Source organism: Cervus elaphus, chromosome 17 (genome assembly GCF_910594005.1).
Source record: "Cervus elaphus chromosome 17, mCerEla1.1, whole genome shotgun sequence".
Classification (NCBI taxonomy): domain Eukaryota; kingdom Metazoa; phylum Chordata; class Mammalia; order Artiodactyla; family Cervidae; genus Cervus; species Cervus elaphus.
In genome coordinates this window covers 50144734-50170247 of record NC_057831.1, presented here as the reverse complement: position 1 = coordinate 50170247, position 25514 = coordinate 50144734, and the positions used below count along the sequence as shown (strand labels likewise).

The 25514-nt window shown below is 37.2% G+C and overlaps 1 long non-coding RNA gene across 1 annotated transcript; it reads left to right on the top strand.

Moving 5' to 3' along the window:
- The first annotated feature begins 1813 nt into the window (after positions 1 to 1813).
- Positions 1814 to 23758, top strand: LOC122673578. The gene is made up of 3 exons (XR_006334728.1): positions 1814 to 1916; positions 10831 to 10844; positions 23748 to 23758. It is a non-coding gene; the product is annotated as an uncharacterized LOC122673578 (long non-coding RNA).
- The last annotated feature ends 1756 nt before the right edge of the window (positions 23759 to 25514 follow it).

The window sequence follows — 25514 nt, the reverse complement described above, 5'->3', positions numbered from 1 at the left end:
TACTTTATGCTAATTTGAAAATGAGCTGTTGCTGACATGAATGAAGAAATCCAGAAATAATCAAATAACTACAGGTTTGAAACTTCCTTTTCTCTTATTGCAGACAGATATACCTCCTGGATGAATGGAAACATCAAGAAAAGCAAGCTGAAAAAAAAAAGTATGTAGTGCTAGGTCAAATAACCTGGAACAAGCGAAAGTGTTAGTTACTCAGTCATGTCCAACTCTTCAGCCCCATGGACTGTAGCCCACCAGGCTCCTCTGTCCATGGAATTCTCCAGGCAAGAATACTGGAGTGGATAGCCATTTCTTTCTCCAGGGGATCTTCTCGACCCAGAGATCGAACCCAGGTTTCCTGCATTACCGGCAGAGTCTTTACCATCTGAGCAATCAGGGAAGCCCAGAACAAGAAAGAAGCCATACAGAAATGACACTGGAAATGTCATTTAAAACTCTATCTCAGATTATTTCTTGTACTAGCTGTGGAAGACAGTGCTCACAATGCATCTCTCCCTGAAAAAAACATCTTAAGGGTAATAATTGCTTCTGGGTTTTGTTTGTTTGTTTGTTTGTTTTTTCCCAAATACAGATCAGAGGAAATATTCTGTCCCCCAGCCGCCCTAGTTAGCTCTGAAAGTGAAAGTTAGTCACACAGTTGTGTCCAACTCTTTGCAATCCCATGGACTGTAGCCTGCCCATCTCCTCTGTCCATGGAATTTTCCAGACAAGAGTATTGGAGTGTGTTGCCATTTCCTTCTCCAGGGGAGTTAGCTCTAGGTAGAGGAAATCTTTCCAGATGTAATATTCTTACTGACCAGGCTTAAGACATAGAAGCAGTTAAGCAAAATTCACAAAGAATTTCAAGAAGGACTCTGTTGGTTATTTTAGTTAACCAACTAAAGCACAAAACCAAGCACAAAAATGATACTTAAAATAAATACAGTGTATGCTATCATTATTCTCACATGGAATCTAACCATGACTAATGATATGAAAAACCATCGTGGTCATTCAACTACAAGAACACTAATTCGAAAATCCCACCCACTAATAAAAAGTGTAAACAACGCATTCATTGGCCTCTCAGCCCCATCAAACATCTCATCATGATGAAACTTAGGCTCCCTGCTAGGAATCTGCTTAATCCTACAAATCCTAACAGGCCTATTCCTATCAATACACTATACATCCGACACAATAACATATTCTACTCCGTTACCCATATTTGCCGAGATATCAATTATGGCTGAATTATCCGATACATACATGCAAACGGAGCAATAATATTCTTCATTTGCCTATTTATACATGTAGGACAAGGCCTATACTATGGGTCATATGCTTTCCTAGAAACGTGAAACATCGGAGTAATTCTTCTATTCACAGTGACAGCCACAGCATTTGTAGGATATGTCCTACCATGAGGACAAATATCATTCTGAGGAGCAACAGTCATCACCAACCTCCTCTCAGCAATTCCATACATCGGCACAAACCTGGTCGAATGAATTTGAGGGGGCTTTTCAGTAGATAAAGCAACCCTAACTCGATTCTTTGCCTTCCACTTTATTCTCCCATTTACCATTGCAGCACTTGCCATAGTCCATTTACTCTTCCTCCATGAAACAGGATCCAATAATTCAACAGGAATCCCATCAGATGCAGACAAAATCCCATTCCACCCTTACTATACCATCAAAGATATTCTAGGTGTCCTACTTCTAATTCTTTTCCTAATACTATTAGTACTGTCTGCACCAGATTTGCTCGGAGACCCAGATAACTATACTCCAGCAAACCCACTCAATACGCCCCCTCATATTAAGCCCGAATGGTACTTCCTATTTGCATATGCAATTCTACGATCAATTCCCAATAAACTAGGAGGGGTTCTAGCCCTAATCTTCTCTATCTTAGTTCTAATTTTTATGCCCCTACTCCATACATCTAAACAACGAAGCATGATATTCCGACCATTCAGTCAATGCCTGTTCTGAATTTTAATAGCAGACCAACTAACACTCACATGAATTGGAGGAAATTCTAACTAAAACCAACAAAATGGTGCCATTTAGAGATGGCACCATTCTCTACCGAGTTTAGAGATGTGAGTAACATTATCTTTAAACCTAAATTCACTAAAGAGGTAAGAAGTGGGCAGACTCCAAGAGAACAGAGAGATATGTGATTTTTTTACATGTCTGTAAGAAGCATGTTTTTTTTTCCCGTCAATAACTTGCTAAGATTTCAAATTATTTTCAGAGAATAGCATATTTTCCTATAAGTTATTTATGTATTTCAATACTAGAGAGTCACATCTATATTGTCTTTTTTTTTTTAAGATAATGGTAAGTAGCTAAGGTAATCCAAAGTGAGCAAAATACTCTTCTGACTTTAAATGTCGTGTTTGTTGCCTAAACAGTTTAAGGTCTGCTGCATTTTATTTATTTCAAATTACTGCATAAAGAAGGATGACCACCGAAGAACTGATGCTTTCAAATTGTCATGCTGGAGAAGACTCTTGAGAGTCCCTTGGACAGCAAGGAGATCAAACCAGTCAATCCTAAAGGAAATCAACCCTGAGTATTCATTGGAAGGACTGATGCTGAAGTTGAAGCTCCAATACTTTGGCCCCCTGATGAGAAGAACCAATTCATTGGAAAAGACCCTAATGCTGGGAAAGTCTGAGGGCAGGAGGAGAAGCAGATGACAGAGGATGAGATGATTGAGTGGCATCATTGACACATGGACATGAGTTTGAGCAAGCTCCAGGAGCTGTTGAAGGACAGGGAAGCCTGGCATGTTGCAGTCCGTGGGGTTGTAGAGTCGGACACAGCTTAGCATATGGATTCTTCTTCTCACTTAAAAACTCTTAGTATCTTCATCAAATAAGAAAAGACAGCAAATATTTAAGAAAGAAACATTTACTCTCAATATAACCATCTTGTAGCTCCAATTGACTCAAAGGAATTGCATACAGAAAGAAGAAATGGCTTTTTAACTAGGTAGTAAATGACTCCAAATATACTTGGCTTACTGTGTTTAATAAGTACCATTTAAATTGCTGGACCCAGCACTCTCTACTGCATTTTATCTTGGTGAAAAAAGAAAAGAAAATATATCAGGAAACTGTTATCTACAGAAAATTAAGACCAGTACAGATAGATGTTTTAATTCAAGCATCATTTGTAGCAATTGATTTATTTCAATTCCAATGGGGGTATGTAATTTCCCATTAAAATAAAAGCCTTTTTCAAAACTATTTGTAGAAAATGTGACATGAGTCATTCTGGAGTCTAAATTCTCATGCAAATTCACAATCTCCCAATTATTTAGCTTTTTAGCTTTTTTTTTTTTTTTTTCTCTCCAATTGCTGAAGTGACTAGAACATTCAAGACTAAGATATGCATGTACTGCTGAAATGCACATGTCATTGTGTTTCTTTTTAACCTGTTTCAGCAATGAAAGGAGAAATGAAGGGAAAAGGAAGAAATAGAAGGGGGAAAGAAGGAAAAAAGGAAGAAAGGGAAGGAGAGAGGAAGATAAAGAGAGGAATCAAGGGAAGGAGGAAAGAAAGAAGGGAAGGGAAAGGAAGAGTATAGAGACAGGATGAGTAAGGAGATACAGAAAAGGAAACAGTGCCAGAAATAGAGATAGCTTTCTAACAATTTCTTTAATGTATGTTTATAAAATTGACTCCAATTCAGAACATTAATAATCTACTGTATTCACTTTCTCTTAAATGGCATACTGGTTTTGGAAAATATGTATTTAAAAATTCTACATTATGAGCACCATGTAAGATACTGCAGAGCAGGTATTTCTCAGTATTGTCCTGGAATTTGGCCTGATTAAAGAGAAAATGACCTCTATAACAGTGGTTTTCAACTAAGGGTAATTCTCTCATTCTGGGAAGAAGACATATTTGGTAAGGACTGGAGACATTTTAAAATTGTAATCACTGAGGAGGAGGTACTACTGGCATCTAGCAGGTAGAAGTCAGGGATGTTCCTAAACACCCTCGTGTGTGATTTATCTGAGCTACAATGTTCACAGTGTCACTGCTGAGAAATTCTGCTCTAGAAAGGAACTCTCGTCCTGTCCTCACAGTGTGTGCTGTGCTAATTAGGAGAATTCTCTGCACAAAGCACAACTACTGAAGCAGTTTTGAAAGTCTGCATTGGAAGATGATGGGGGATGATATTAAGCACATGGAAGTATGAACCTTGAAGTCATTCTGATAGTGTGTGGGATTCCCAGTTCTTTCAGTTAATAGCCAAGCAGTGTATTTGAACTTGATTGACAATTTCTCCATCTGAAAATGGAGATAATAAAAACTCACTTATGTACTAAGATATGATGATGGGATGATATTAAATTCAGAGCCTGGAACACGGGTAGTTGACGAATAATGGTGGCTTTTAACATTGTTATTTTTATTGTTATCATTCTGAAAGCATAAAATTAAAAAAAAAGAAAGAAAGAAACTTCTAAGCCTTCAGTAATTTTCCTCCTATCTCTACAAATTAACTGAAATTAACCTCAGTTATAACATAGTATGGGCTTCCCAGCTGGTGTTAGTGGTAAAGAACCAGCCTGCCAATGCTGCAGATATAAGAGACATGTGTTTGATCCCTGGGTCAGGAAGATCTCCTGGAGTAGGACATGGTAACCCATTCCAGTATTCTTACCTGAAAACCCCATGGACAGAGGAGCCTGGTGGGCTACAGTCCAGGGATTGCAAATAGTCAGACACGACTGAGTATGTACGCAGGCATAATAGAGTCTATGAAATGTAAATGTAAATTAAAAATGTATTTTTTATTATAAGCACAGAATCTCCCGTTATCTCATTTCTTTCTAGTTCTTTATAAGTTTATCGATTTCTATCCCACTATTTCACCAAGACATGCTCTTTTGTATTATGAACTTCATAGTCATTCCCTAGGTTTAAAAATACATGTTACAGCTAAGCATGCAGATAGCAATTTGTCTTCAGTTGGAATTGACAGTATTAATGTATATTATATGTGTGTATTTGTGTATATATATATATATATAGAAATTGAGATGCTGCATAAAAACATTAAAAACAGCAGGCAGAGGATGTGTATGTATATTGTACTAACAGATTGTTAAATATAAAACTCAGAACATATTAATCAGTAATGGGTCTAAGGGAGCTTAAAACAAAGAACATTTTGATGTATATTAATTTACATTATTCTCAAAGCAACATTAGGGGTGAATGTTATTTCTTGTATATTCCAGATTTTAAAACACATATTCAAAGTTTTGCCAAAGTGTATCATAAATAGTGAAGCTAATCTCAAAGAAAAGCATTATGACCCACTTTTTTGGCTCTTTGCCTTATTATAAATCACAGTCACTTTTCATGAACAATGAATAAAGATACCTATAATCAGCAATCAGTCACTCAAAATTAGTGCATTAGTGAATATTGAGACTGTTGAAATATGCTGAATGATTTAGCAGAAAATGTGCTCAATTACTTCCAAGAATATTGTTCCATAACTACATGTAATGTCACTCTTGAAATTCTTCAGAATCGGGACATGATTTTCCTTACTAAAAAGAGACCTCAAAAGCAAAGATGATATTATAGTAAGTATTTTACCAATTTGAGGAGCTTGAAATTTTTATCAGTCTTGGGAGTCTTAGGGAGACACTGTTTTCACTAGCATTCATGTAACAAGAAATCTGCAGAAGATGCTTAGAAATCTGTAGGTTATCTCTGTCTCCATCTCCAACCCCATTTTTATCTAACAGCCTTAGCTTTATAACAAAATCTATGGGATGGGGATGTAAATAAATGCAAGAAGCAAATGTTCTACCAGGGAAAGGAAAGAAAAATATAATCCCCTCTGATCAAATAATCCCCTGTGGGCTATTTTAATTGAAAAAGAAAAGCAAATTTCTTTGGATTCAAGAAAGAAAATGGGCAAATGTCTGTGTCTCATCCACAAATCAATTTACTTTGCTGCTGTGAGAAGGAGCGAGATGTGCGGCAAGAAGTCGAGGATTTTGTGAAGTTCTCTCCTATAGGAAATGAGAAATGAAGAAATGATATTTATCTCCCAAATTGGTTTCGAGGAATTAGATGATTTTTGAGCTGAAACAATCAGAGAAAGTGGTGGGGAATCTAAGGCTGAGCTAGGCCTTGTACAGTGGGCAGGATTTGGGGGTACACAATTGGGGGTGGGGGAGAATGACCTAGAGCCTGAAATCTCCCAGGCAAATTCAGAAACAGTGAAGATGCTTAACTAGGGCACTGAGTGGTCATGAAGAGATTAAGGAAGATTCAACTCAAAAGGTAGAAAGATAAAACTGAATGAATAAAACACTGATAATATGCATCCATTTTCCAGTATTGATTTTTTCCTCAAAGAATATCATTAAGCACATATTGCAGGTATTAAGATTAAAATATTTGATAAAAGGTAAGTAGTAGGTAAACTCTAACAGGGCTCTTCAGAAACAGCCCTGGGGCTCTAGGCAGCAGTCACTAAGGAATAATCTTCAGCATGACACAATCAGAATCGATAAGCTAAATCATTTTCTGATTTTGGTTCTCCTCTGCATTGGAGAGAGGGTCAAATTAGCCCAACATGAGTTACCCAATATGTGACCAGAGAAAATGAAACCCTTTTAATGCAAACAACTGGTAAAGAAAAAGTGAGGTGATTTTTAACAAAAGAAGTTAGAAAGACTGCTTTGTTGATGAAAAGAGCCAATGAAAAGAGCCATTAGTGATGTATCAAAATAGTGTGGAAGAAAAATTAAATGATATACAGTGTAAGTATAAAAAATGGAACTAAAACATAGAGCTGGATGCTGGGCTATAAGGACACCTGCCTCTCTTCCACACTGTTCTCCTGGAATGCTGGACCCTGGAAGGTACATCTGATTTCTCTGTTTTCTTACCTTTAACCTTTAGCATTGCTGTTCACTCTGCTTGGGATATCTATTTTCTTCTTACGGTCTAATTCCTCTTAATCTTTCCAGGTTAATCTTTAATGAGCCTCCTTTGTTAGCCTCCCCAGCCAGATCAGTCTTTTTATGCCCTAACAATCTTACATATGTATTTCCCTACTGTGGTATTTCTATTGCATTTAGTATTACCAGTGTTCCAACCAACACATTCTTTAAGTTCACAGAGCACGTCTTCTTCAATGTTGTATCTTTGGCATTAATCATAGCAAATATTTGTTGAAATATATATGATATGATGCCTGTAGCCTCCTTCTGCCACTAAAAGCAGCAGATTCAAGGATTTCCTTCTGGTTTGGTTATAATTTTTTCCTTTACCTCACCCCCTACTCAATCAATTGCAGCAGAATGACCTCAAAGGTCACTGCAGCAAGGTCACTGCTCATTGCAGCAGCCAATGAGCTCAATCATTCTGCCTAAGTCAGACTATAACAGAACTGAAACTGAGGAGTGTTAATTGAATTAAATTCATTTTTAAATAGCCATGTGTGGCTAGTGGCTACCATATTGAACAGAGTACATCTAAAAAACATAGCTATGGACCACAACAGCAAAAATGACAGCAGAAGAGATGAGTCAAGTCATAGCTGTGGCTAAGAATGGATAAGGTGATCTATGGCAGTCAGGTAAATGTAAGTGTTGAAACTGGATGGTTTAATGAATAAACATCCAATTCTCTGAGAGACAGAGATTCAGCTGCTAAGATGGATTCTGTATGTTCTTATTTGTCACAACTGGGACAATCTGAGAATGTCTCAGTTCTTTGAAATTGGACACTAAATAATTCAATCATAATATTCAGATTTTTCTCCAGAAAAGGAGAAGAGAGCAACCTCTGGGTGGTTCATCCTTTTCTTACCATTATCCCCATTATACTTACTCCCTGTCCTTCCATGTTCTACCCCCAATTTGTGCATACCCATCCTCCTCTGTCATTTCACTATCTTGAACCTCTTTCAGTTCTTCAAACTTTCCTGCTCTCTCTGAGCCCTGTTCTTTATACACAATTATTTTTGCCTGTAAAACCTCTTCATCTCTCATTCTATCCATCTTCATTTCTGATCTTAGAATTCTCTGAGTGGTTATTCCTACTACAAAATTCTAAGGATAGATGTTGCACAAGTTATCCCAAGCAACTTCTATTTTCTCATCATTGACCATGACAAGTTCTTATCAGTTTCAATATTTGTTTTCCTCTGGATATATCCATCTATTTCACAGCACTACAAAAGATACAAACACCCTCTTCCAACAACACAAGACAAGACTCTACACTTGGACATTATGAGATGGTCAATACTGTAATCAGATTGATTATATTCTTTGCAGCCAAATATAGAGAAGTTCTAAACAGTCAACAAAAATAAGACTGGGAGTTGACTGTGATCAGATCATGAACTCCCTATTGCCAAATTCAGACTTAAAAGGAAGAAAATAGGGAAAACCACTAGACCATTCATGTACGACCTAAATCAAACCCCTTACAATTATACAGAGGAAATGAGAAATAGATTGAATGGATTACATCTGATAGAGTGCCTGAAGAACCATGGATGGAGGTTCATGACACTGTACAGGAGGCAGTGATCAAGAGCATCCCCAAGAAAAAGAAATGCAAAAAGGCAAAATGGTTGTCTGAGGAGGCCTTACAAATAGCTGATAAAAGAAAAAACATGAAAACAAAGGAGAAAAGAAAAGATATACTCATTGAATGCGGAATTCCAAAGAATAGCAAGGAGAGATAAGACAGCCTTCCTCAGTGATCAATGCAAAGAAATAGAAGAAAGCAATAGGAGGGGAAAGACTAGAGATCTCTTCAAGAAAATTACAGATATCAAGGGAACATTTCATGCAAAGATGGGCACAATAAAGGACAGAAATGGCATGGACCTAACAGAAGCAGAAGAGGTGGCAAGAATACATAGAAGAACTATACAAAAAAGATATTCATGACCAAATAACCACAATGGTGTGATCACTTACCTACCAGACATCCTAGAACGCAAAGTCAAGTGGGCCTTAGGAAGTATCACTACGAATAAAGCTAGTGGAGGTGATGGAATTCCAGTTGAGCTATTTCAAATCCTAAAAGATGATGCTGTGAAAGTGCTACACTCAATGTGCCAGCAAATTTGGAAAACTCAGCATTGGCCACAGGACTGGAAAAGGTCAGGTTTCATTCTAATCCCAAAGAAAGGCAATCCCAAAGAATGCTCAAACTACCACACAATTGCCCTCATCTCACATGCTAGCAAAGTAATGCTCAAAATTCTCCAAACCAGGCTTCAATGGTATGTGAACTGTGAACATCCAGATGTTCAAGCTGGAATTAGAAGAAGTAGAGGAACCAGAGAGCAAACTGCTGACATCTGTTGGATCATAGAAAAAGCGAGAGAGATCCAGAAAAACATCTACTTCTGCTTTATTGACTACACCAAAGTCTTTGACTGTGTGGGTCACAACAAACTGAGGAAAATTCTGAAAGAGATGGGGATACCAGACCACCTGACCTGCCTCTTGAAAAGTCTGTATGCAGGTCAGGAAGCAACAGTTAGAACTGGACATGGAACAACAGATGTTCCAAATTGAGAAAGGAGTATGTCAAGGCTGTATATTGTCACCCTGCTTATTTAATTTATATGCAGAGTACATCATGAGAAATGATGGGCTGGATTAAGCACAAGCTGGGATCAAGATTTCCAGAAATGTCAATAACCTAAGATATGCAGATGACACCACACTTATGGCAGAAGTCCAAAAAGAGCTAAAGAGCCTCTTGCTTAAAGTGAAAGAGAAGAGTGAAAAAATTGGCTTAAAACTCAACATTCAGAAAACTAAGATCGTGGCATCTGGGTCCACACAGCATCTGAGTGCATGCCATGTCCCCATCATGGCAAATAGATGGGGAAACAGTGGAAAAAGTTAGAGACTTTATTTTGGGGGAGGGGGCTCCAAAATCACTGCAGATGGTAGCTTCAGCCATGAAAATAAAAGACGCTTGCTCCTTGGAAGAAAAGTTATGACCAACCTAGACAGCATAGTAAAAAGCAGAGACATTAATTTGCCAACAAACGTCTGTCTAGTCAAAGCTATGGTTTTTCCAGTAGTCATGTATGGATGTGAGATTTGTACTATAAAGGAAGCTAAGCACCAAAGTATTTTTTTTTTTTTTAGTTGTAAACAAGGTTTTATTTTATTTTTTATTTATTTATTTATTTTTTTAATTAGTTGGAGGCTAATTACTTCACAACATTTCAGTGGGTTTTGTCATACATTGACATGAATCAGTCATGGAGTTACATGAATTCCCCATCCCGATCCCCCCTCCCACCTCCCTCTCCACCCGATTCCTCTGGGTCTTCCCTGTGCACCAAGCCGGAGCACTTGTCTCATGCATCCCACCTGGGCTGGTGATCTGTTTCACCATAGATAATATACATGCTGTTCTTTTGAAACATCCCATCCTCACCTTCTCCCACAGAGTTCAAAAGTCTGTTCTGTATTTCTGTGTCTCTTTTTCTGTTTTGCATATAGGGTTATCATTACCATCTTTCTAAATTCCATATATATGTGTTAGTATACTGTATTGATGTTTATCTTTCTGGCTTACTTCACTCTGTATAATGGGCTCCAGTTTCATCCATCTCATTAGAACTGATTCAAATGAATTCATTTTAAAGGCTGAGTAATATTCCATGGTGTATATGTACCACAGCTTCCTTATCCATTCATCTGCTGATGGGCATCTAGGTTGCTTCCATGTCCTGGCTATTATAAACAGTGCTGCGATGAACATTGGGGTGCATGTGTCTCTTTCAGATCTGGTTTCCTCAGTGTGTATGCCCAGAAGTGGGATTGCTGGGTCATATGGCAGTTCTATTTCCAGTTTTTTAAGAAATCTCCACACTGTTTTCCATAGCGGCTGTACTAGTTTGCATTCCCACCAACAGTGTAAGAGGGTTCCCTTTTCTCCACACCCTCTCCAGCATTTATTGCTTGTAGACTTTTGGATAGCAGCCATCCTGACTGGCGTGTAATGGTACCTCATTGTGGTTTTGATTTGCATTTCTCTAATAATGAGTGATGTTGAGCATCTTTTCATGTGTTTGTTAGCCATCTGTATGTCTTCTTTGGAGAAATGTCTGTTTAGTTCTCTGGCCCATTTTTGATTGGGTCATTTATTTTTCTGGAATTGAGCTGCAGGAGTTTCTTGTATATTTTTGAGATTAATCCTTTGTCTGTTGCTTCATTTGCTATTATTTTCTCCCAGTCTGAGGGCTGTCTTTTCACCTTACTTATAGTTTCCTTTGTAGTGCAAAAGCTTTTAAGTTTCATTAGGTCCCATTTGTTTAGTTTTGCTTTTATTTCCAATTTTCTGGGAGGTGGGTCATAGAGGATCTTGCTGTGATTTATGTCGGAGAGTGTTTTGCCTATGTTCTCCTCTAGGAGTTTTATAGTTTCTGGTCTTACATTTAGATCTTTAATCCATTTTGAGTTTATTTTTGTATATGGTGTTAGAAAGTGTTCTAGTTTCATTCTTTTGCAAGTGGTTGACCAGTTTTCCCAGCACCACTTGTTAAAGAGGTTGTCTTTTTTCCATTGTATATCCTTGCCTCCTTTGTCAAAGATAAGGTGTCCATAGGTTCGTGGATTTATCTCTGGGCTTTCTATTCTGTTCCATTTGTCTATATTTCTGTCTTTGTGCCAGTACCATACTGTCTTAATGACTGTGGCTTTGTAGTAGAGTCTGGAGTCAGGCAGGTTGATTCCTCCAGTTCCATTCTTCTTTCTCAAGATTACTTTGGCTATTCGAGGTTTTTTGTACTTCCATACAAATTGTGAAATTATTTGTTCTAGTTCTGTGAAAAATACCGTTGGTAGCTTGATAGGGATTGCATAGAATCTATAGATTGCTTTGGGTAGAATAGCCATTTTGACAATATTGATTCTTCCAATCCATGAACACGGTATGTTTCTCCATCTGTTTGTGTCCTCTTTGATTTCTTTCATCAAAGTTTTATAGTTTTCTATGTATAGGTCTTTTGTTTCTTTAGGTAGATATACTCCTAAGTATTTTATTCTTTTTGTTGCAATGGTGAATGGTATTGTTTCCTTAATTTCTCTTTCTGTTTTTTCATTGTTAGTATATAGGAATGCAAGGGATTTCTGTGTGTTAATTTTATATCCTGCAACTTTACTATATTCATTGATTAGCTCTAGTAATTTTCTGGAAGAGTCTTTAGGGTTTTCTATGTAGAGGATCATGTCATCTGCAAACAGCGAGAGTTTCACTTCTTCTTTTCCTATCTGGATTCCTTTTACTTCTTTTTTTGCTCTGATTGCTGTGGCCAAAACTTCCAACATTATGTTGAATAGTAGTGGTGAGAGTGGGCACCCTTGTCTTGTTCCTGATTTCAGGGGAAATGCTTTCAATTTTTCACCATTGAGGGTGATGCTTGCTGTGGGTTTGTCATATATAGCTTTTATTATGTTGAGGTATGTTCCTTCTATTCCTGCTTTCTGGAGAGTTTTAATCATAAATGAGTGTTGAATTTTGTCAAAGGCTTTCTCTGCATCTATTGAGATAATCATATGGTTTTTATCTTTCAATTTGTTAATGTGGTGTATTACATTGATTGATTTGTGGATATTAAAGAATCCTTGCATTCCTGGGATAAAGTCCACTTGGTCGTGGTGTATGATTTTTTTAATATGTTGTTGGATTCTGTTTGCTAGAATTTTGTTAAGGATTTTTGCATCTATGTTTATCAGTGATATTGGCCTGTAGTTTTCTTTTTTTGTGGCATCTTTGTCTGGTTTTGGGATTAGGGTGATGGTGGCCTCATAGAATGAGTTTGGAAGTTTACCTTCTTCTGCAATTTTCTGGAAGAGTTTGAGTAAGGTAGGTGTTAGCTCTTCTCTAAATTTTTGGTAGAATTCAGCTGTGAAGCCATCTGGTCCTGGGCTTTTGTTTGCTGGAAGATTTCTGATTACAGTTTCGACTTCCTTACTTATGATGGGTCTGTTAAGATCTTCTATTTCTTCCTGGTTCAGTTTTGGAAAGTTATACTTTTCTAAGAATTTGTCCATTTCATCCAAGTTGTCCATTTTATTGGCACAGAGCTGCTGGTAGTAATCTCTTATGATCCTTTGGATTTCAGTGTTGTCTGTTGTGATCTCTCCATTTTCATTTCTAATTTTGTTAATTTGGTTCTTCTCTCTTTGTTTCTTAATGAGTCTTGCTAATGGTTTGTCAATTTTGCTTATTTTTTCAAAAAAACAGCTTTTAGCTTTGTTGATTTTTGCTATGGTCTCTTTAGTTTCTTTTGCATTTATTTCTGCCCTAATTTTTAAGATTTCTTTCCTTCTGCTAACCCTGGGGTTCTTCATTTCTTCCTTCTCTAATTGCTTTAGGTGTAGAGTTAGGTTATTTATTTGGCCTTTTTCGTGTTTCTTGATGTAAGCCTGTAATGCTATGAACCTTCCCCTTAGCACTGCTTTTACAGTGTCCCATAGGTTTTGGGTTGTTGTGTTTTCATTTTCATTCATTTCTATGCATATTTTGATTTCTTTTTTGATTTCTTCTATGATTTGTTGGTTATTCAGAAGCGTGTTATTTAGCCTCCATATGTTTGAATTTTTAACAATTTTTTCCTGTAATTGAGATCTAATCGTACTGAACTGTGGTCAGAAAAGATGACTGGAATGATTTCAATTTTTTTGAATTTTCCAAGACCAGATTTATGGCCCAGGATGTGATCTATTCTGGAGAAGGTTCCGTGTGCACTTGAGAAAAAGGTGAAGTTGATTGTTTTGGGGTGAATTGTCCTATAGATATCAATTAGGTCTAGCTGGTCCATTGTGTTATTTAGGGTTTGTGTTTCCTTGTTAACTTTCTGTTTAGTTGATCTATCCATAGTCGTGAGTTGGGTATTAAAGTCTCCCACTATTATTGTGTTAGTATTAATTTCCTCTTTCATACTCGTTAGCGTTTGCCGTACATATTGCGGTGCTCCTATGTTGGGTGCATATATATTTATAATTGTTATATCTTCTTCTTGGATTGATCCTTTGATCATTATGTAGTGTCCTTCTTTGTCTCTTTTCACATCCTTTATTTGAAAGTCTATCTTATCTGATATGAGTATTGCGACTCCTGCTTTCTTTTGGTCTCCGTTTGCGTGAAATATTTTTTTCCAGCCCTTCACTTTTAGTCTGTATGTGTCTCTTGTTTTGAGGTGGGTCTCCTGTAGACAGCATATATAGGGGTCTTGTTTTTGTATCCATTCAGCCAATCTTTGTCTTTTGGTTGGGGCATTCAGCCCATTTACATTTAAGGTAATTATTGATAGGTGTGGTCCCGTTGCCATTTACTTTGTTGTTTTGGGTTCACGTTTATACAACCTTTCTGCATTTCCTATCTAGAGAAGATCCTTTAGCATTTGTTGAAGAGCTGGTTTGGTGGTGCTGAATTCTCTCAGCTTTTGCTTGTCTGTAAAGCTTTTGAATTCTCCTTCATATCTGAATGAGATCCTTGCTGGGTACAGTAATCTAGGTTGTAGGTTATTCTCTTTCATTACCTTAAGTATGTCCTGCCATTCCCTTCTGGCCTGGAGGGTTTCTATTGATAGATCAGCTGTTATCCTTATGGGAATCCCTTTGTGTGTTATTTGTTGTTTCTCCCTTGCTGCTTTTAATATTTGTTCTTTGTGTTTGATCTTTGTTAATTTGATTAATATGTGTCTTGGGGTGTTTCGCCTTGGGTTTATCCTGTTTGGGACTCTCTGGGCTTCTTTGACTTGGGTGGCTATTTCCTTCCCCATTTTAGGGAAGTTTTCAGCTATTATCTCCTCGAGTATTTTCTCATGGCCTTTCTTTTTGTCTTCTTCTTCTGGGACTCCTATGATTCGAATGTTGGGGCGTTTCACATTGTCCCAGAGGTCCCTGAGGTTGTCCTCATTTCTTTTGATTCTTTTTTCTTTTTTCCTCTCTGCTTCATTTATTTCTACCATTTTATCTTCTACCTCACTTATCCTATCTTCTGTCTCCGTTATTCTACTCTTGGTTCCCTCCAGAGTGTTTTTGATCTCATTCATTGCATTATTCATTTTTAATTGACTCTTTTTTATTTCTTCTAGGTCTTTATTAAACATTTCTTGCATCTTTTCAATCTTTGTCTCCAGGCTATTTATCTGTAACTCCATTTTGTTTTCAAGATTTTGGATCATTTTTATTATCATTATTCTAAATTCTTTTTCAGGTAGATTCCCTATCTCCTCCTCTTTTGTTTGACTTGGTGGGCATTTTTCATATTCCTTTACCTGTTGGGTATTTCTCTGTCTTTTCATCTTGTTTAGATTGTTGTGTCTGGAGTGGGCTTTCTGTATTCTGGAGGTCTGTGGTTCCTTTTTATTGTGGAGGTTTTACCCAGTGGGTGGGGTTGGACGATTGGCTTGTCAAGGTTTCCTGGTTAGGGAAGTTTGTGTCGGTGTTCTGGTGCGTGGAACTGGATTTCTTCTCTCTGGAGAGCAATGGAGTGCCCAGTAATGAGTTTTGAGATGGGTCTATGTGTTAGGTGTGACCTTGGGCAGCCTGTATGTTGATGTTCAGGGCTATGTTCCTGCGTTGCTGGAGAATTTGCGTGGTATGTCTTGCCCTAAAATTCATTGGCTCTTGGGTGGTGGTTGGTTTCAGTGTAGGTATGGAGGCTTTTGGACGGTCTCTTATTACTTAAAGTTCCATGTAGTCAGGACTTTTCTGGTGTTCTTAGGTTTTGGGCTTAAGTCTCCTGCCTCTGGATTTCAGTTTTATTCTTCCAGTAGTCTCAGGACTTCTCCAACTATACAGCACTGATAATAAAACTTCTAGGTTAATGGCAAAAAGATTCTCCCCCATTAGGGACACCCAGAGAGGTTCACAGAGTTACATGAAGAAGAGGAGAGGGAGGAGGGAGATAGAGATGAGCAGGAGGAGAAAAAGGGGGACTCAAGAGGAGAGAGACAGATCTACACAGTTGTCTGTTCCCAGAGTGTTCTCCGTAGCCCAGACACCCACAAAGATTCACAGAATTGGATTGGGAAGAGAAGGGGAAAGGAGGAAATAGAGGTGTTCTGAGGTAGAAAACAGAGAGTCAAGATTGGGAGAGAATAATCAACACACTCCTGAATAAAAATGGGAACTGAATATTGGATTCTTAAATGTTCACAATTTACATCATATACTGAAAAACAAAAATTAAAAATCTAGAGTAGAGGTTAGACTCTTAAAAATATTATATTAAAAACAAAAACCAAAACACACAAAACAATTTTAGAAATATATATGAAGTTCGGTTTAAAAATAGGACTTCTCTTCTTCTTCTTTTTTTTTTTTTTGGTAAGGTTATAGTGTAATGAAAATGAAAATTAAGGAGTAGTAGAGGAGTAATAGAGGACTTTAAAAAGAAATAAGAGAAAAAGGAAAATAGAAAATAGAAGAGAAAAAGGAAAAAAAAGAAGAAAAAAATGAAACAAAAATTTTCCTAATTAAAAAAATCATAAAAATCTATGAAAATGAAAGTTAAGGAGTGATGGGGGAGTAATAGGGAAAAGAAAATAAAAGAGAAAAAAGAAAAAAGAAAAAAATTTTTTTATTTTTTTTTTCTTACTTAAAAAAAAAAAAGTAAAAATATATCTAGGAATTTCTCTGGAGCAGTTGCAGTCAGTGTGGGTTCGGCTCAGTTTCAGATAGCTCCTCGCTCCAGCTTACACTTCTCAATATCTACAGGCCCCTTCCGGTGTAGTCGGTGTTTTCTACAGGGATTTTAATCTGTTGCACCGGTCCCTTCTGAAGCGGTTCCCTTTGTTTATTTGGCTTCTGTTTGCAGGTCTCTTCAGAGCCTCATTTCTGCCCTGACACAGGCGGGCGGAGGCGGACTCTTATTCAGGTAGCTAGTTCCGTCGCGCTGCGGGGAGGGGCTGACGCTGCGGGGAGGGGCTGGCGCTGCCGGGAGGGGCTGGCGCTGCTTTCTCCGTCTGCGCTGCTCAGGCTCCCGGCTGCTCTATATGGAGCGCGCCCCGCGCTGCGCCCGGTTCCAGCCCTCGGGTGTTCCACAAAAGTGCAGAATAAAAAGCTGCGTCTGCTCTTGTGCCTTCCCCGTCAGAGCGGTCCAGGCAGCCAGAAGCTTGACGGGCGCACTCTCCCTGGGTGCGGCGCACCCACTCCCTTCCGCGGTCCCAGTCTCAGTTTCTGCCCGGGTCAGTCAGGTGCGTGCGCCTTCTGCCCTCCGCGTCCCCAGCCCCAGTCCCCACCTGTGCCGGTTGGGTGCCTGCGCCCTGTGTCTCGCTGAAACCCTCCCGGCGGATGTCAACCATCCAGAATCTCAGGAGGTCTTCTATTAGAAACTGTAGGCCTGTTTGCAGTGCGGTAGGGGAAGCGGTCCTTGGGGCCGAGCCTGCCCCCTTCCCCTCCCCCCTGCCTCCTGCCTCCCGCGGGGCTGGGCCGGTCCCCAGCCTGCGAGCTCTTCTCTGGACTTGCTCAGTCCCTTTGTTCTGCGGACGGCTGGCAGTGTGTTCGGGCCGGTTAATTTTCTCTCTCTCTTTTGCTGTCCCACAGTTAAAGCTGGTAACTCACAAAAGCTCCCTTTGATTGTCCTCAGGGCACTCAAGCCCGGTCCTTACCCTAAGAAATGCCACCCGCTCCTCTCCGTTCTGCCCCCACTTGCTGGTGGCGGATGTGGGTGTCTGGGGTACTTTTCTGCTGGGAGTTGCTTTTAGGCTCATAATATGTGGGTTTTATTTATTGTTCCCCTCCCAGTCAGGTTGCCCTCTGAGATTCAAACACTTCCCCCAGACCCACCAGTGCAAGGGTTTCCTGGTGTCTGGAAACTTCCTCTATTAAGACTCCCTTCCTGGGACGATCTCCGTCCTTTGCTCTTTTGTCTCTCTTTTTATCTTTTATATTTTGTCCTACCTCCTTTCGAAGATAATGGGTTGCTTAGATGGCGGAGGAATAGGACGGGGAGACCACTTTCTCTCCTACAAATTCATCAAAAGAATAACTGAATGCAGCGCAAACTTCACAAAACAACTTCTGATTGCTGGCTGAGGTCATCAGGCACCCAGAAAAGCACCAAAGTATTGATGCTTTTGAATTGTGGTGTTGGAGAAGACTTTTGAGAGTCCCTTGGACTGCAAGGAGATCCAATCAGTCCATCCTCAAGCAAATCAGTCCTGAATATTCATTGGAAGGACTGATGTTGAAGTTGAAACTCCAATACTTTGACCCCCTGATGCAAGGAAATGACTCACTCGAAAAGACCCTGATACTGGGAAAGATTGAAGGCAAGAGGAGAAGGGGACGACAGAGGATGAGATGGTTGGATGGCATCACCAACTGGATGGACATGAGTTTGAGTAAGCTCCGGGAGTTTGTGATGGACAGGGAAGCCTGGCGTGCTGCAGTCCATGTGGTCACAAGGTTTAGGACATGACTGAGTGACTGAACTGGAAAAGAGAAGACACCTTTGTTTCTTGCTCCATGTACATCAAAATTCCATTACTGTGTTTTATATACCTCACATTATTTTAAGTTAATAAATTATACCAACATTTTCTGGAGGAAGTGCACAATGTTAAATACTTCAGAGGGAAAAAGATTTATTAGCAATTTTTCTGCAAGGATATGATACATATTAGAAATGTTATTCTGAGTTAAGTTACCTAACATATTTTGGAAAATGAACAGAAATATCTTTAAAAATCACAATGACAGAGACCATTTTAATAGTTAACTTTTCCCAAATGTTGTTTCCCTGAACAACTGGAGAAGGCTGAAAAGTGGCATCCCATTTTTAAGAAGAGGTTATTGGAATACACTTTCTGATTGGAATCTTAGCCTGGAAATTATGGTAGGCTTCACATAGTCATAGCTAAGACTTTCCCCCTGATTAAAATTGCATCAATTTACAGCTAAAAATTAAGTTTAGGACTAAAAGGAACATATAGAGTTTCCTGTAGAAGTTGACCACAGTGTAAGTAGAATAAATATGTTCCATCTGACTCCTCTATGCTGGTTATTTTAAACCTGTGTGGAAAGAGGGACACCTCTGGGAACTCTTTGCCATGGTGTTGTGGGGTAATGAGTGGTATAGACATCAAGGCCTTTCTTCATGAGTCCGATGAAAGAAAGAAATGCAAATGATATTTCCAAGTTAATTTCTGGCAAACAGCTTTAATCCACTATCCTGAAAAATTATTTTATATTTGTAATTCAGGTTGAAATTAAACCAGGGTATATGCTTCTGTTTACATATCTTTCTGCCCTTCTTGAAGAGTTAAAGTATAAATTGGTGCCTTCATCTCCACTGAAGCACTAGAGCAATGCATGATTCTTCTCAGTGTTGGGTCTAATTACAATAGGGTGAAGATTATTTTTCCACCTGCAACACTGGCATTATAACCATCTGACTTATATTTACAGTCAAGTGGGAGTGTTTCTCTGACGACTTAAAGGCTTTAAACCTGAGGATAACAAAACACTAGCTGTGAAACACATATAAATCCTAAACAGAGAGAAAAATCAAATCACCTGTTATACTGTTTGTTTTCATCTAATAAAAAAATGAGCCTGGAGTATTCCAAGCAATTTAAAGAGAGAAGTCAATAGGCAGTACACTAAACATCTCACTACGCATCCCAGTATTTGACATAGCAGCAGCAAAGCGTAAGTATTACAAAATAGACAGTTCACTGAAGGATGAATTTCTCTGGATTAGGGCTATATTGCTTGTCCTGTTCATCTTCTCTTTGTCGATAACACCTATAGCTTTGAAGTGTTTCCCAGTATGCTAGCATTCTCAATTGCCCTTTCTATTTCTTAAACCATCTGTAGACTGGCACTACTCATTGTTATGACTGAAAATTTATCTTTTCTTTTCTTCAGTTACATTCACAGATTACTTGAATCAATGAGAACATCTATTGTTTCTAGACCAGGCATAGATTTTTATAGTAGTTTTTTTCAATAGCTTTGTTTCTCGAGGTTTAACAAAATCAACTAGTGCTGACGACTACACAGTAAAAGTTTTTCTACAATAATTCCCAGATTGAAACTTCAGGGATAGTCATATTAGGAAAGTATATATTGATATAACACAGTTTACTAGTTGAAGCACTCTGCACTCTCTATGTTGATCTAACCTTAGACAATAGGTTCATTGTAGCTTCTGATTTTTTTCTTTGTGGTTATATGTTCATTTTCTCAAAATGTAAACTTCATATTTAATTTACAGGTTTAGCAGTAAATTAGTTCATATTTAGGATTTATATAAGATTATTTCCTTTGCACTATCTCAGTAACAACAATTGCTGAAGTTATTTAGCATATCACATTTACTTTGCCAAGATAGGAAATAGCTAATGTCAAATGTCTCACAAGGATGATAATCTAATTTTTTTTTAAAAGCAGTTTTCTTTGGAGGTATTAACAGATGAAAAGTATTTAATGTTTTAAAATTAAATTGTTTATCTTATTATTCTTTTCATTCAACTGCACATAACTTTAGGATACTTTGAAATGCTCACTTTTTTATAGTGTTCATATAAAATATATTTACATATACAATTTGGAAAACATAAAAAAGAACTAAAAATAACACCTCACTCCAAAAATGCCTGTACATTGATCACAGTATTTATTTTTATGGTATATCTATTGTGTTCTAAATATAAAACTTCATATTATTTGTTACTCAACACAAATAAACTGCATAGACAAAATAATCAGCCCTGTCCATGGTATTTAAAAGGAAAAATGTTTAAAGCTTTTGATCTGATAAAATCCAAAGCAAAGCTCCCCACCTTTAAACCAAACTGGTAAATTCCAGGACTCTTAGTTTTTTGTTTTTTTTTTTTTCTGAAGTGGACAGTGATAATCCCCTCATTGAGAAGATTAATGAGACATTTTCCTGATGCCTGAGGATGTCTGACACATCAACCTGTGTCTCTTAAGGAGATTACCTATTGTGATCTAAGGATGAGACTTTTATGTAGCTGATCAATGAGAAGAAATGATTCTGGTAACCAGGGTAATCACATAGTCTAACACCTAAGGTTGATTATTAGTGAGTTTGCAGGATAAAGACATATACTAGCACAGTCCAGGTCAAACAGAGGAATCCTGAAGTAAGATGAAGAAGGGGAATTTTAGTAATGAATTCTAAAATTAATCTCAATTGCAGCAGTTTGGAGTATATCAGGGTGTGTGTGTGTGTGTGTCTGTGTGTGTGTTAGTCTGGTCCAACTCTTTGAAACCCCCATGAACTGTAGCCCACCCGGCTCCCCTGTTCATGGAATTTTCCAGGCAAGAATACTGGAGAGAGTTGCCATTTCCTTTTCCAGGATGAACAAAGTAATTTCTTGATCAAATCCAACCCACTTCTTTTGTATGTCTCCTCACCTAAGAATGGTATTTACGCATTTAAATGGCTGAAAAAAATCTAGTCTCTTTTTTTCTACACAATATCCTTGATTTTGATTCTTGAATTACAAAGTCTAAAATATTTGCTTTCTTGCCCTTTATAGAAAGTTTGTGTTTGCTGGTATCTTCTAGGCCAATCCTTCACATTGTTTAAGACTTTGCTTCTTATCCAAATCTCTGATTTTGGTTTTTCTCACAACTGAACTAAAATATGGACCACTGTAAAGAGGAAAAAAAAATTTCCTTTGGACTCTAGAGAATATAATTGTTCACACAATCAATGGCTAAATACTGATTTGCAAAGTAAATATTTTATTTCATTAAATTTAGCTTCAACTGAAAATTATCACTGAAAACTGCTGAAAGATTACTTTAATCATCATATTAATAAAACTCAAAACTTTAAAAATTCTCATGGAATACCTGGATCTCTAAAACTCAGTGAACCAAAACTTTCAGCTTAAGAAATATCATTTTAGTATATTCCAGCTGTACTGCAGGGTCTGGAAAAGCACTCAGGTAAGTGTTTCTCTCTTAAAGGCAGGTTTTAAAACTGTAAGTAAATTTCCTAGGCATCTACTAACTTCATTTCTAGTATTTTTCTAGTATTTTTGCCATTACTTCCTTTTCATAAATGTATTATAAAATGATTTAAATACATGGCCAAATTTTTATAACAAGCCATAAAACTAATAAAAATATTCCATGTACTACTGCATAAAGCACATTTAGAAAAAACCTCATTGTCCTATCAATTTAGTACTTCTTTTACTAACTCTGGGAAGTTGTACTGTACTTTAAATTAAATTGCCAGAATAAAACATCTTGTTTCTCTTTAGACTGATCATTCAGATGTTCATTTCAATGGACTATTTTTTTTTTAAATTAAGCACCTTGATTAGCATTTTTGTTTTTCAATGCCCATTCTAACTTCCGAGATTATATCTGCATTTCTCTGTCAACCTCATGCATCTATCATATAGCCTTTTTGGTGAGACATCATTTGAATCATACCTTTTAATAGAAAAAATAAAACTGAATATCACAGGTGAACTATAATTCTTGTCTAGCATCATCTGAAGATATTTGGGGTAAATTTTACATTTATGACCAATTGAGCATCTTCTACATCTTCCCACAGGAGGTCAAGTAAAAAAGACAAAATTATTTCTTTGTCACATATTAAATTCAATCAATGAAGAAAATTTATATTTAACAGCAGCAAGACAGGAAAAAATGAAGTTAGGGATAAAGGAGAGCATAAATTTTTAGCTTTTCACATTTACATTCATATCCTTTCCTCACTCCCTGCAGCTTAGGAAATTTATATATCTTGGTTAATCACTTTTCTCCACACAGTTTATAAACAAGTATTAAAGTAGGGATAAAGATGAAAGAAAATAAACTAATGTAAGTTCAGTCCCTGTTCACTCTGCCTCCTAAGAACTCAAATAGTGACGTTGTAAGTTTCTATTAAAATAAAGCTGATAGTGTTGCAAATCCTCTAGTTCTTGGTTAGTTACCTAACATTCCTCCATCTCCAGGGAAAACTAGGTTTGTTTTTGAAAGAGGAAATAAACTCTTTTGAAAGAGAATAAATAAACTTCTGAGAATATGGAAAAGGGCTTTGAGATGAGGACACAAAAAGGTGAAATGTAGAAAAGAAAGGTACAAAACAAAAATTCAATGAGCAGATTTCTTTGTGAAATCAACTTATTGAAGCAAAAGTAAATTTGGGAATTCTATGATTATCTGATCTATTTTAACAGTGCTAATTGTTGGTTGTGATCATTCATTTCTCAGTCCTAGAATGACTATCCATCCAAGGTGCACTGAAACCTCATTGCCTCATAGATTAGGCTAGGGGTATTCAGCATAAAAGTTAGGCTATGATATTTTCAAGATTTATAGTTTGCTGCCAGAAATTCCATATAAGGTACATTACTGCCAGGGTAGGTTGTCTGATGTCAAGTGATGAAAACTACTTGCCAATCAGAGTAATTGGTGCCTCCCCAACCCACCCCAGATGGTAAAGAATCTGCCTACAATGCAGGATATCCAGGTTTGATCCCCAGGTCAGTCGTGAAGATTCTCTTGAGAAGGGAATGGCAACCCACTCTAGTATTCTCGCCTGGGAATTCCCTGGACAGAGCAGCCTGACAAGCTATAGGCCATGGGTCTCAAAATGAGTCAAACACAACTGTGTGACTATCACTTTCACTTTTTCACCCCTATTCCCACTTTACCAAATGCCTGTTTTTTCAGGTAAATTGAGAGAGTTCCTTTTCTTTGTCATTTGCTAAATTATGGAATATGTTTTCATTAGTACATAATCTAGTGGAGGGAAAATGTTAACTTTGGCAGAATTTTGTGTTCAATTTGCTTTTAATCTAAAAATAATTTAATACAAGTAAAATCTTTCATACATGACTGTTCTAATAGATCATTTGGGTTATGTTGCAAGTATTATGCAAATAAACTTATTAAAATGTTTATAAACCATAATGTGTGTTATGTACGTGACATATTGTTGCACTGTCAAGCATCTAAGTAACCAGATGGAACTCTTTAAGGAATCAGAGGTGATGGAATAATCACACTTAAGTCAGAAGCAATACACACAACTTTTGTTGGCCTGCTTTATGTCTATCTTCTTTCTAAAATGTGTCCCTGTATTTTTACATGTTCATGATTAAAAAAAAAAAAATAACCCAAGAATGCAATCTCAGGGTAAAGAGTAACATATATTTGTCAAATCTAAATTGAGAATTTAAAAGAAAAATAGTGGTTTTATGTTCTATCGATTTTTGTACCGATGTTTGGGTCTAACCATTAGATGATCACAAAACAAATTAACACATTTATCATTTGTTCACCTTATTACAACCTGCATCAGACTTGCTAACCATAGTTCATCCTTAATTCCTTCTTTAGAGAAGGAAGGCTGCCAGGCAAAATCAGTTTACTAAGATATCTTTGGTTTAAGAATCAATGTGTCATTCCACATAAATTACTTTGAATTTTCAACCAAAAGAGAGGGAAAAACTGGTAGAGAAACTTGAAGGCAAGCATCTTCAGAATATTTATTTTTTTCACATCTGTAAATTTTAGGAGTTGGGAGATGTGGCAAACATTCCTTTCAATCTATTAGTTTATTTAGAAAGTATTTTCTTTCTCTTTTTAAAACTATGTATTTATTTAGCTGCATCCTGTCTTGGTTTTAGCACATGGTCTTAGTTTCCCCATGGAACATGGGATCTTAAGTTTCCTGACCAGGAATCAAACCTGTGTCCCCTGCATTGCAAGGCTGATTCTTAACCACTGGACCACCAGGGAAGTCATTTTTTTTTCTCTTTTCAAGTCTCTGAGTTAGATTGGAGAAAGCTGCTTGCTTGAATAAATACTAATTTAATGAATGAAATAAACACTATAGTTAGAGTTATAATCTGACAACAGAGAGTAAGTGCAACAGTTTATAATAAGATATTAAATGATAGAAAAAATATAAAAAGTAGAGACAATTAACCTACAGAAAAATAAGTCAGGTAAAAATTCTATTGTTTGTGTCATGTCTTTCTATATCTCACATGATTAAAGGGTCTTTTTAAGTCTCTTTTTGTATACATCTTTACTGTAGATTAAAAAAAAAATTCCTTAACATAGATATATTTTGACGTAGAATTAAGTTTATCTGAAATGTGAAATTTCTCTAGACAACACCTGAAAAAAGTCAATTTTTACATTACTGATGAGAAATTCTTCCACTGTAGACATAAGGTTTCAAAGACATCTAGGTAACTGTCTCAGGAATTACTTTGATGAAACTTAAAAATCCAAGTTCTATTTTATTACAAGCCAAAGTAATAAACAGTTATGCCCAGTGCCCTCCAGATCAACAATTACTGCAGCATTATCTTCCTCACTCAATCTTAATTTAGCAGAAATCAAACCATTTAAAATCCAAGAGGTATATGCATCCATTCACTTCTCCTCCAATCAAAACCGAATGGACCTGTCAACAGAGAGGCAGACTTACAAGTGTGAAA